The following is a 12,360-nucleotide window of genomic DNA, read 5'->3' as shown; positions in this document are numbered from 1 at the left end:
TACACCTTATCTGCCTACAGTTACTATCCAGTTAATCCATATCCATGGATAAGGGTACACTCTCATAATCTAATAATTTCACCACTGAATGTTCTCACATTGTTTCACACATGACATATGAGGGACATCTCATAACTGAACCATAACGTGTGTGTGTGTGTGTGTGTGTGTGTGAGTGAGTGTACATGTGTGTGTATATGTATATCTGTTTATAAACATATATAGATGCATATATGTGTTTCTATGTCTGCATGTATAAATATACATATATTCCTATATAATATAATTCCCATTCCTCAGTGGCTACATGAAACAGTGTATATAAAACATTTATAAACTGAATGCACTGATTAAAATATGAATTCTGGTGTTGTCATTACTCTTCTATAAAATTCCATCCATTCAAAAGTGACAAGTGAAGAAAAACATAGAGTAACCCTGGAAATATAAAAATTAAAATTGATATTATGTTGAAGGAAGAGAAAAAACTTAAAAAGAGACTACTGTGGTTTAAATATGATTTATACTTCCTGAAACGCTTGTTGAAATTTAATCTCCATTATGAGATGTTAAGATGTGAGGGCAGGTGAAATTTTAAGAGGTGATTATGGCCATATTTTCTGAATGCATTGATCCCTTCATGCTATTAAGAGGTTAATGGATTATCTCCAGAGTGGGCCTAACTAACATAAAAGCCACCTTGGCTAAGTCTCTCCTGCACTCTCTCACCACCAGGTGATAACCTGCATTGTCTTGGGACTCTTCCTACAGAAAGGCCATCAGCAAATGTGACCCTTCAAACCTAGACTAAAACTGTGAGCCAAAATAAAGTATTTTTAATAAGCTATCAAGTATGTGATATTAAGTTATTAGTAACCCAAAATGGACTAGCAAAAAATTTGCCGAAACTCAAAGTGAAGATACACCTCTATCCAGCATCTACTGTCCACAATTTCTTTCTTTCTCACTCTTGAAGTATATCCCATAGAATGATTTAAAGATGATTTTCTCCCCCCTTCTCTACTATAGTCCTTTGATCCCTATTATTTTTCAAAATCCATAGTTCTCTGTTTAAGTTCAAGCTTGTGCTCTTCAAGATGTCCTCTTCTCACATCTGCACCAATCCTTGATTCCACTCTTGTCTCCATCCCTTCCTCTCTCACCACTGTGCCCAGAACTACTGGACTTTGGTTCTTCCATCACTGGCAAGGCCTTATCTCTCTCTCCCAGCCTCAACAGTGTCTTATGGATAATTTGCTTAGTACTTCAATGTTGCTTGAAATTAAGAAATAGTTACAAGGATTTATGATACATGTGTAGTACTGTGTAATACTAACTGGAAACTTAGGAATATGCATCCAAATTTGATTCATCAAATTATCTAATACTGAATAACTTTTGATAGAAATTTGCTAGATCAGGATATTATTTTTAAATAATTAAATCTAGTTTATACTACCATTATGAATAAAGTTATATTTATAAATGATGTGCTTAAAGTTGCAAATTCTAAGGGTTCTGTATTATTTAGAAAACTGTGTTGTATGTGATGGAAAATACAACTCAAACCAGCTTAAGATAGGTGTGGTGGCGCATGCCTTTAATCCCAGCAGCTCAGGAGGATGAGGCAGGAGGATGGCTAGTTCAAAGTCAGCCTCAGCTAAAGCAAGGCACTAAGAAACTCAGTGAAACCTGTCTCTAAATAAAATACAAAATAGGGCAGATGATGTGGCTCAGTGTTCAAGTACCCCTGAGTTCAATCCCCAGTACCTGCCCCCTGCCAAAAACAAACAAACAAACAAACAAACAAACAACAACAAAAAAACAGCTTAAGCGAGTGATTTAATATGTCACATAAGAGAACAGTTAAAATTTTTCAAGGCTTTGTCCCAAACTTCAATTTCTCTATATACATTTCATTTTTTCATGTCTGTTTGATTTGAGGACACTACTCTCTTCATGGTCCCTAAATACTGTAAACAGGTCTCAGGGCTACATTTTCTGGTTTATATGCTACAGAATAGCTTCAGTAAAAGTTGAAATGTATCTTGATGACTTTGATTAACATGTTATCATTAAACCAATCACTGTACCCAGAAGAAACAAATAATTGTATGCAGAAGAATTAACCATGTTGGTTTAGAACTTTATCACCAAAAGACCAACTACTAGAAAATAGGAGAAAAAAGGGATACTTCAGGAAAGCTTGACTGCATTTAGCAGGGAAGAATGATTGATAGTTTCTCAGGAAGAAAATTAAAAGTTTCTGAAATCCCTCTCTGGAGGATACTATTCTATGACTATAGGGCTTAATGCATGTGAAATGCCTAGAGTTCTGCTAAGTACTTTGGGTTCTATTATCAGAAAGACTTCCGGGTGCTAGGACTTTTCTACAACAAATAATGTATGTAAATTGTCTAGCAGTGACTGGAACAAATTAAGTGTCAAAATTACTGTGATTAGTAGATTGATTTGAAGAGTTTCAGAGTTATAGAAATAAAAGTTAATCTAACACTTCTCTTATATAACAAGGCCTTTTATAAACAAACAAATAGAATTGACTTTCCTCATTATATTTATTCTAGTTTCTGTAATTTTCTATTCTATTTGAGTTTAAGTTGATCTCAATAACCCTTAAGAAGCAATGCCAAATAGAATAAATTGCCTAGGTACAGTTTAACCCTTTGTTTTAATTTGTTTCTGAGAGAGAGAGAGAAATAACATTCAACATACCAAGAATTTCTACACCCTGGAAATACAACCGTGCAGTAGAGAGGGCACACTGATATAAGCCCAGTCCTAATACTTTTTTAACAGGGTTTACAAACCTGATTCTGTTTCTGGGGGAAATTTGCCTCCTTGTGTATTTCTTCATCGATGCATCAAACCTAACCACCTTCACCTCACAAAGGATTAAAAGAAATAATTTTGTGGTAGCATACTTGTTTTCAGATAAACCCCAAACACATTTTATGATGCATATATTTTTAGTTAAGGTACTCTTTAAGGTAAGAGGTGGGAGAAGAAGGAAGTCTGTAATGGAATTTTTCATACAAGATTAAAATGTATTATCTAGAAAGTATTCCAAGTGATAATATATGTTTACTTCACCAGCATTCCCTCAAGACATTTAAATGGTTGCTTTAGAAGGACTAGATAAGGTTGCATAGAGCCCAAGGGAAAAAGGGAGCAGATAGAGGGTGGAGGAAGGAAGTGGCTCACACAGTGACACTGCATTTCAAGTGCTGCTTCATCATTGGGACCCAGTCCACATTTTGATAGTAATTAAAGTGTATCCAGATTCAGGGTGATCATGTTATATATGTTTTGACAGTACTGTTAACACCATTCATTCATCTTTCAAGAGCTGTTTCTCGAATATCTACTCTGAGCCTGGTGTTTCTCTAGAGTACAGTGGTTACTTAGACAAAATTTCTGTATTCATGAAGCTTATATTTTGGGGGAGATGAGGAACTGATGAGCAATAAGAAGGATAAATAAGTTAAACCTATTATTAGTTATGAATTCAATGCCCCAAACTTGAGAGATGGAGGCTAGATTGTGAGGGCTTTCCATTGTTAGCTAGGATGGACCAGCAAGCTTGACTGAAAGAGTGATATTTATATAAAGATGAAAAGGAAAAAAAATGAACAAATCACAGGTCATTCTGGGGAAGCATTTCAGATAAAACAGCAGAAACAAAGATTATGATTTGGGATTTTTGGAATAGTATGAAAGACAGTGGGTTTGGAGCCCAATGATATAATATTGGAAGGAATGAAGTCAGGAAGTAAAAGGTGAGTAGGGAGATCATTCAGAACTAGAATTCCTGTCTTGTTCCTGACTTGACATGTTTAGAATTGTCTCAACTTGTATTGATTGACATGTCTTCACTTGATTTGACCTAGCTTGACTTGAATTTCCTTGACTTAATTTTGCTCCTGAAGGTAACTCCAAGGATTTGGTCTTTACTCTTGAGTGAGAGGGGATTTTAGGTTTTTGAACAGAAAAGTGACATGATCTGAATCCCAGTAATATAGAATCACTCTGTGTACCTTGTACGAGGAAGATCTGAAAGGAATAGACTGGGATGTTACATTAGAAGTGATAATAAGTTATACTCTGGATATATTTTAAAGGTAGGACTAAAAGGATTCAGAAATGAATCATATATGTGATGTGAAAAAAGGAGAAGAATGGCTTCAAGATTCTTGAAGAATTTGAAGTTACAGAATTGCCACATTCCTAGGTAGAAAAGGCTGTGGAGTTGTAGATCAAGAGAGAGGATCTCAAATGATTAGGAATTTGTTTCTGAAAATGTTAAATTTGAGCTGCGTGTTGAACACTCAAGAGGAATTTGGGAAGTATGAGTGGAGTTCTTGGAAGATGATCCCAGCCAGAGAGTTGTATTTAGAATCATCTGCATGTAGATGGTATGTAAAGTCATGGCGACTCACAGAATTTCTAACATAACTGTCAAGAGAGATAAGGGCAGATAATGGTGGGAGTGGAAGGAAAAGGATAGAAAAATTAGAAGCAAAGGAGCCTGAGAAGAAATGACTGTGATGCACTAGAAGCCAAGTCAGGGTATTGACTTGTGTTGGCATGACCTTGGTCAAATGCCTTTACCAGGACATAAGAGATAAAGACTGAGAATCCACTCTTGGTTTTAGCAACATCAGGGTCACCAGAGATCTTTTCATGCAGTTTTGTTGGAAAGGGGGAAATCCTGATTGGTGGGAGGTCAAAACATGCAAAAGTAAAGAAACACTGATAAGAGATAAGGGATTCATTATAAAAAGAAATTTAGAATTGTAATTGAGGGGATAATTGAAATGGAGTTGTGTCTTTATTTTTAGTAAAATGAGATAAATACGAGGATATTTCATATTATTGATAATAGAGAACAAACAGGTAAAACGTTCTTATAATAGAAGGGTAAGAATTTCTGGAATATTTAGTTGATAGATATTTGTCAAATTGAGTGATTAGTCTTGAGGGATGCTGTTTGATCACAGTAATAAATTTTGTTAAATATAGGATCATGGGTACAACTATGTAGATAAGTGTTCTGGGAGGTCTTTGGGAAATTCCTTTCTAGTAGCTTCCTCTTTCCTCCTGAAGCAGGAAACAAGATGACTGGCTTTATTTGCTAGTGACTCCAGAGCTTCCCAACTGCACTATGCTTCACTAACTACTTTTTAAATATTTTCCAATAATTATTAACCCTGTAAATAATTACCATGTAGACTTGATGTGTGATGCCAATGAATTTACATGCATCATAATTTCGTGCAGTATTCATTAGAAAACTCATCCCTGGGTTCCATCTCAGACATACTGAAATATCTCTAGGTAGTGGAGCTAAGAATTTCAACTTTTAGCAAGCTTTCCTGGTAATTCTAATGCACACCAATTTTGGAGCAAAACTACCCTTTTGATCTTTTCATTGCTTCAATTAAAAATGCCATATTTTCTTTTATCCTCTTGTGAGTTACCAATTCTTTAGAACACTTTTGTCTGTATTTAGTAAAACACGCACACACACACACACACACACACACACACACATGCACACATACACACAAATACACTTGAATGTTTAACACTGATGTAGATATTTTTTTAATCAGAGTCTTTCCTGATAACATTCAGGAACTGAAGAAAAAAATTGTTTCCAGAGTTATGAACACAAGTATACTTAAGGGACTTTTAAAATCTACATACTAGGTAAACACTATAAATGTGAAGTACCTGATAAGTTGAATTTTATGTCACATTTTAATCAGGGCATCAGCAGTTTATACACTGTCTCCAGTGAAACTGGTTTATTATCCTAGAGATTTAAAACTTGAAAAGAGGCTTTGTCTCATACTGCTATGTATGCCAAGTCCTTAGCAAAAGTCAACTGAATATTTCTACATATTTTAATTGAAAACTCAACCTCTAAATACAATTAATATATTTTTGAATATCACTATAGAGAATTTAAGAAACAATCAAAAACCAAAGCCAAATCCAATATTAAACTATTTTATTCCTCCAACACAAATCCTAAGAAGTTTGAATACAGGTATTGTCTTTTATTATTATTTCCTCTGCATGTTTTAGTAATCTTGGCAAAAGTGAGAGTTTATATAGTGCATATTGAGATTGTTAGAAATTAACAAATCTATTAAAATAGAATTAAGCCAGATACAACATAGAAAATATCTACAAAATGGAGATGATTCTCACCAATATATTCTGTGTCAAATAATATGATATATATTTGGGGTTATAACTCTGAGTATGGGTGGAAGAAATGTAGAGAAGGGAACATGGAAGACAGTTATAATGAGTGATTTTAACTGAATCTGTTTTTCTTTGTCATTGAATAATTTTGTTTTTTAATCAGGGTGAAGTAAAAAAAGTATTCAATTTTGAATTCATTTTGAGGTTATTAGTATTCTGGGCAATTCTCCTAGATAATTTTATTCTTCAGTGCCGTAACTTCTATTTTCTGATTTTAAGTAACCCGTATATTCTTCAGAAAAGGAATTATTATTACTTTAGAGCAGGCTTGCTTGGCCTCTGAGAGTAATGCTATATAAATTTAAATGCCTAACAGAAATGAAATCAGGTAAAAATGATCCAAATTGTTCCTATTTACTTAATAATTTCTTTATGAAATGATCCTGTTTGTATTATGATTCCTAAAATATGTTTCCCAATTACTTTAAGCAATTAGTGGTTTAGTGTTCTGCAGTCTTAATAGATGTGTCCCTGCTCTTTCATTTGTCTGTAGACATAAACACCTTTCTGCCAGTTGTAGTGGGATTTGACATTATAGCACCAGCAGGCAATTTCTTGGACAAATTACTATTTGGGCCACTAAAGTGGGGGAAGGGAAGAATGTTTATTGCACTATTGAACTGGCTCATGCATCTATGGCCGAAGATTGCACTGGAGGACGCTGTGCTGGGAACCATTCCAAAAAGAGCTGAACACCTTCTGTTTGGAGTGACTTGTCTCTGCATTGAGAACACATGTTAACATTCAGAGGGAGAGAACAGAATCTATTTTATAAGAGCAGAGGGAAAATTTAGCTACACATGTTGGCAAGTTCAATATTTCCATGACAATGTCTATATGAAATATTATTTCATGTTAAAATCATTCTGATATCACTTTATTATGCTAAACACTTTTTCTATACATGAATTGAGTAATAGTATTTTATTTCACATGTCATGTTTAAGTGCATCAGCTTTCTTTTAATGTTTTATTCATGATCAGTTTCCCACTCCAATTCACCAATGTTAACATGTGTAATTTTAAAGCAAATTATTTAGCCATATTTTTCTATAGGAAGTTGAGATTAAATTCATGCATTTCTATTGGAGTTGAAGAAAGATCTATGGAATTAAGCATATTCTTTTAACCAAAGGCTATGACTAGGTAAGAATCTAAGATTCTGACAAATGTCTTACACACTTATTCAAAGGTCCTGATTCCCAGAATTTATAGCATATTCTTGTTTCTTTCTGAAGAATATAAAAGTAAAGAAGTCCAGGTACATCTACTTTTTCCTTAGGTAAAGATGACTTTAAAGGAAAACCCTTTCCCCCCAGAGGATGCATGTAGGAATGGGAAAAAACTAGATATAGGAGATGGTAATTTCTCTTCAGCCTGATTTACACTTCCAGAGATAGCTTTCCAGTGAAACCTCTCACTGAATCCAGGTCCCATCTCTTACCTAGACTACTAGATATCATTAGCTCTGAAAATATCTTTCAGACCTGGTCAGCAATTAAAGAGTGCAGTTAGAGCATGACTCTTTGTAAAATGGATCATAAAATGTGTCCATCTGGGCTCATAAGTTGTAGCTATGGTGTTATGCTGCTATTTTGAGGACAATGTCTCAGAGCATCTGTTTCAACATTGCCTTGAGTGAAGCACCCTGTGATATCACACTTCTCACCAACTCCTCAGTAACTTTCCATTTTGTTTTAAGGCAGATTGTAGGTTCCTGAACATTCTTGCTGCTCAGTATAAGTCCTAATGTTTTTGTAGGTACCCTCACAGAGTTTTTAGGCTAAATCCATCCTAGCAGCCTCAAAATTCAAGCATAGAGCAGTAAACTCAAGATTTCTCTTCATAACTCAAAGTCTTCAGACCTACATGTATCTTCAGTTCTTACATCTGATTTGAATACTTCAGAGCATCTCAGAGTAGATATGTCAGTTAAACACCTAGGATACCCCAAAATATCATGGCTCATTGCTTATGGTCAAGCTGAATATTGAATACCCAGTTTCTAACCCATTCTACTCTATAAGATTTATGTGAAAAAAAAATGTTCCTTCATGACAAAGTAAAGTTCAACAGAGACAAATTCAAGTTGATACATTTAAGGTCAAGTGCCCATCTAAGCAAATATTACAGAAAAATTTGAAAGTAAAAAAAATCTAAGCATGTGGTTTCATGTGAAATGAAAAGAGCAACATGATACAACAGGAGTATTTAATTCAATTTCTAAAGCTTTTCATATTATTCACCAAAGGAATATTAAATCATTTTTTAAACAAATCTTATTTTAGAGTTAAAAACCAAGTTATATAAAGTGGTTAAAATTCAAAATGAGATGATGAATAAATACATGGTCAGATTAGCTCTATGATCAATATAATAGTTCATATCAAAGACATGAGTATGAAATCAAGCTGTGGAGGGAAAAGGTATGAATGCCTCCATGTTAACCCCTGGAATCTTCATTAGTCATAGACCACTGTAAGTGTTACAGCCATTATTGTCTATCCCATTTAATGTGGTTAGAAATGAGACAGAATCCAGAAAGCAAACAAAGCAGATTTCATCAAGAATGCAAACAAAACAGATTTGTTGAAGTCACTGAGCTCACACTCTTAAAAGCATATATATATATATATATATATATATATATATATATATACACACATACATGCATATATATGATTTACTATAAATGCTTAAACATATTCTTAAAAGCATGCTCCACACATGGATGTCAATCCAAAAAAAGAAGGAAGAAGAAGGAGGAGGAGGAGGAGGAGGAGGAGGAGGAGGAGGAGAAATAATAATAATAATGTAGGCTGATGTTGTCTCCCTCTTTAATACTCTTTGTCTTCATTTTCCCTTTTTGCCATTTTCTCATCTATATTTTCCCTGAATGGTCTGCGATCAACACTCCATATGGTGGACAAGTTGTTTTTAAGAGCTCTTTGCAGTTAAGATCACTTCCTATTAGGAGCCTGTCATAAAGGTGAACTTCTCTATCACCTAGACACCTAAGCATTGCAACATTTCCTGGGTAACACCATTAGACATTCTCTGACCACGCAGCTTCATTGTGCAGAAGGAATAGGACTGCTTAATACATTTCTCTTCAATCATATTTCACATGAGCTCTAGAATTTGGAAACTGTGTAAGAGCTCTCATTGACTCTGGTGCTTTCCTCCCTGGGAGTTGGCCATGGGGCTTGAGAAGAGAAATAGACCCTGTGTTTTACCAGGATACATGCCCTACTTGACACACAGAGCTCTGTAGTAATGCCTTGCAGTGCAAATCTACAGATTTCTTCCTAGCCTTAGAAAGCCAGAAAGGAAGAGCTAGCCTCAGATTAAATTATGCAAATTTTCAGGCATATATACCATAGCTGTTGAGGATTTAGAATGCTAGAATGAAGTATAAAGGATAAAATGTTTTTTATTGCTGGAGCTCATCCAAGAATACAAACTATCTTTCCTAGGAGTTTTAGTTCAGCATATTTCAACCTTCCCCTCAGCCCTCACCAAAGTGCCCTAGGAATAATATACTGTGTCCTGAGTGGAAATGTTCTAAGTCCCATGATTGTCAAATGAAACCAATACTTTACCCCTCCCAGTTGTCAGATTGTATATGGATAGATTATTTGGATGTAGAGTACTTTAACTCAACATAAAGCCACATCAGTAACTTCTCTAGAAATACACACACACACATACACACACACACACACACACACACCTGGTGAAAATTGGTGCTTTTGAAATCCACCTGTCAATTATTTTTGTTAAAGATCTATGTTCTTTAATTTTATCAGACTTCACCTGGGGGAAGAACTGTTGTTGACATTGACAAGTTATGAATAGAGATTCTGTGCCTCTCCCAGTCTCCTTTTCTACAAAGAAGATATATCTATATATCTATATATGCAGCATCTATATTTGAAGACTGTTACAGCCCATATACATGGGTGCACATTTTTTTCTCTAAGACTGAAGGAGACATTATCTAGAAATATATTAACTGCATATTTCAAATATAATTTCGATAAGAGACAAGACAAACTGATCTTACGTCATTCCTAATTATATTAGTATGTAAACAGTATGGGGTTTTATCTCTAGGCTATCAATTCATGTGACATAATTAGTTTTGTGGTAGTTATTAAATATTTTGTAGGAAGATTAAAAGATATGGTAGACATGAATGCAATTTATGAATTTTTACCCATGTAAATCATGTGATCACAAAATCAACACATCAATTCAAACAAATCACCTTTTCTTGTTGTTTGTTTTGTAGTGTTAAGGATTGAACAAAGAGCTTCACCTGGGCTGGATTAATGCTCTGCCACTCGGTTATCCCCACAGAACACCACCTTTAAATTCTGAGCATGCTGCTAATTTGAACATTAAGATGTTTACCAAAATTCATTATTAGAAATGTGTTTTAGGAACATGTTTTGATATGGCCTTAGAGCTCATGAAGACACTGCAACATAGATGATTATTTCTACTGAGGTTCTAACAAAATCTGTCTACAAACAGCAAAATGCTGCTGAAGAGAATATTCATTATATCCCTATATAATGTAATAATTGCCCTTCCTGTTTAATTCAAATACTTTATGAACACTAAGAAAATGAACTTTCTTATCATATTCTTTCTTATCTTATTTTAACGTTCTTATCTTTCTATTTGTGTCCTGACTTCAGAACCTTTAAATTAAGCTCAGTTACTGCAAGTACCCTGGTTCTTATGGTTACTGTATCTTATTGATCTATTTTTATTTTTATCTATATTTATTTACTTTATCCTTATAACCTACTTTCCATGTCACCTCAACCCCTTTCAAAGAAGGAATGATTTGGACAATTAGTATATACTTTCATATGTCTTATGGGCTCTTTCAAATTCTATTTCCAATTTACCTTTCTAGGTTGTCTTCAGGCATCAGCAATCAGTACGATGTGTGGTTTTCACAGTACAGCATGCACTCCCATCCGTCACCAGTTTCAACAGCTTCTTTCCCTAAATGCCATTCCTTCATGTTTCAATTTATCTACTTGGAAAATTCTTATTCACCACCCAAAATTTTACACTAAATCTTATATGGGGCCTCCCACCATCATCTGAAGTGTCCACTCTCCAACAAGACACCGTCACAATCTGAGCATTCATCTATACATCTATTACAAAACCTGTCATGTTGTCTTATAAATACTTGCCCTCTGCTGCTGCTACTTCTCCCCCCTCCCTTTTTTAAAGAATGCTAACCCCATGTGCTCACTTCTGCAGCACATATACTAAAATTGGAACAATATAGAGAAAATTAGCATGCCCCTGCACAAGGATGGCATGCAAATTTGTGAAGTGATACATATTGGGGAAAGCTAAAACAATGTTAGCCCCATAAGCCTGGAAAATATTAATTTACTTGGCTACTGTAATAAAACACCACTGGGTGGTTTATGCAACAGAAAATTATTTTCTCATAATTCTGAAGGCTAAGAGTCAGATCAAGATGTTGGCAGGGTTGGTTTCTTCTGAAATCTCTTTCCTGAGCTTGTAGATGGCTGTCTTCTCCCAGTGACTATGTACAGTCTTCCTCTGTGTGTGTCTGTGTACAGATCTCCTCTTCTTAGAAGTACAACAGTCATAGAAGATAAGAGTCCACCTTAATGACCTCATTCCAACCTGATTCCCCCATTGAAGACCCTATCTCTAATACAGTCTCATTCTACAGTCCTGGGGTTTCATACTTCAACATGAGAATTTTAGGACAACTCAGCCCATAATAGAGACCATGATGAATTTATCTTTCTAGCCCAATTCTTAACTCAGATCCTGTCAGACAATAGAAACAACAAATATTTTTTTAATAAATGCTATATTAATGAAAGTATAATTTTTACCATTTATAATATGGTATTTTAAGAGATTTTCCTCAGTAACTTATTAAAAACACTGTCATGTTTTTTGTACTTTACAAAATAGCATTAATGTTTTTCACCAGCTTATTCATTAAAGAGCTTCTCCAAGTTAAGAACTTTTATAGCAATTTTGTTATGCTGC

The 12,360-nt window shown here is 34.7% G+C and overlaps 1 protein-coding gene and 1 non-coding gene across 3 annotated transcripts in view; both read left to right on the top strand.

Annotated features, from left to right (window-relative positions):
* The window catches only part of Magi2 (membrane associated guanylate kinase, WW and PDZ domain containing 2), a 1,291,542-nt gene that overhangs the window by 132,136 nt on the left and 1,147,046 nt on the right, over positions 1-12,360 (top strand). The window lies entirely within an intron of this gene.
* On the top strand, positions 11,568-11,673 carry LOC113180157 (U6 spliceosomal RNA). The gene has a single exon (XR_003300433.1). It is a non-coding gene; the product is annotated as a U6 spliceosomal RNA (small nuclear RNA).

Source organism: Urocitellus parryii, chromosome 3 (assembly GCF_045843805.1).
Source record: "Urocitellus parryii isolate mUroPar1 chromosome 3, mUroPar1.hap1, whole genome shotgun sequence".
Classification (NCBI taxonomy): Eukaryota; Metazoa; Chordata; class Mammalia; order Rodentia; family Sciuridae; genus Urocitellus; species Urocitellus parryii.
Note: the sequence above shows the minus strand (reverse complement) of the source record. Positions and strands in the feature narration are given on the sequence as shown.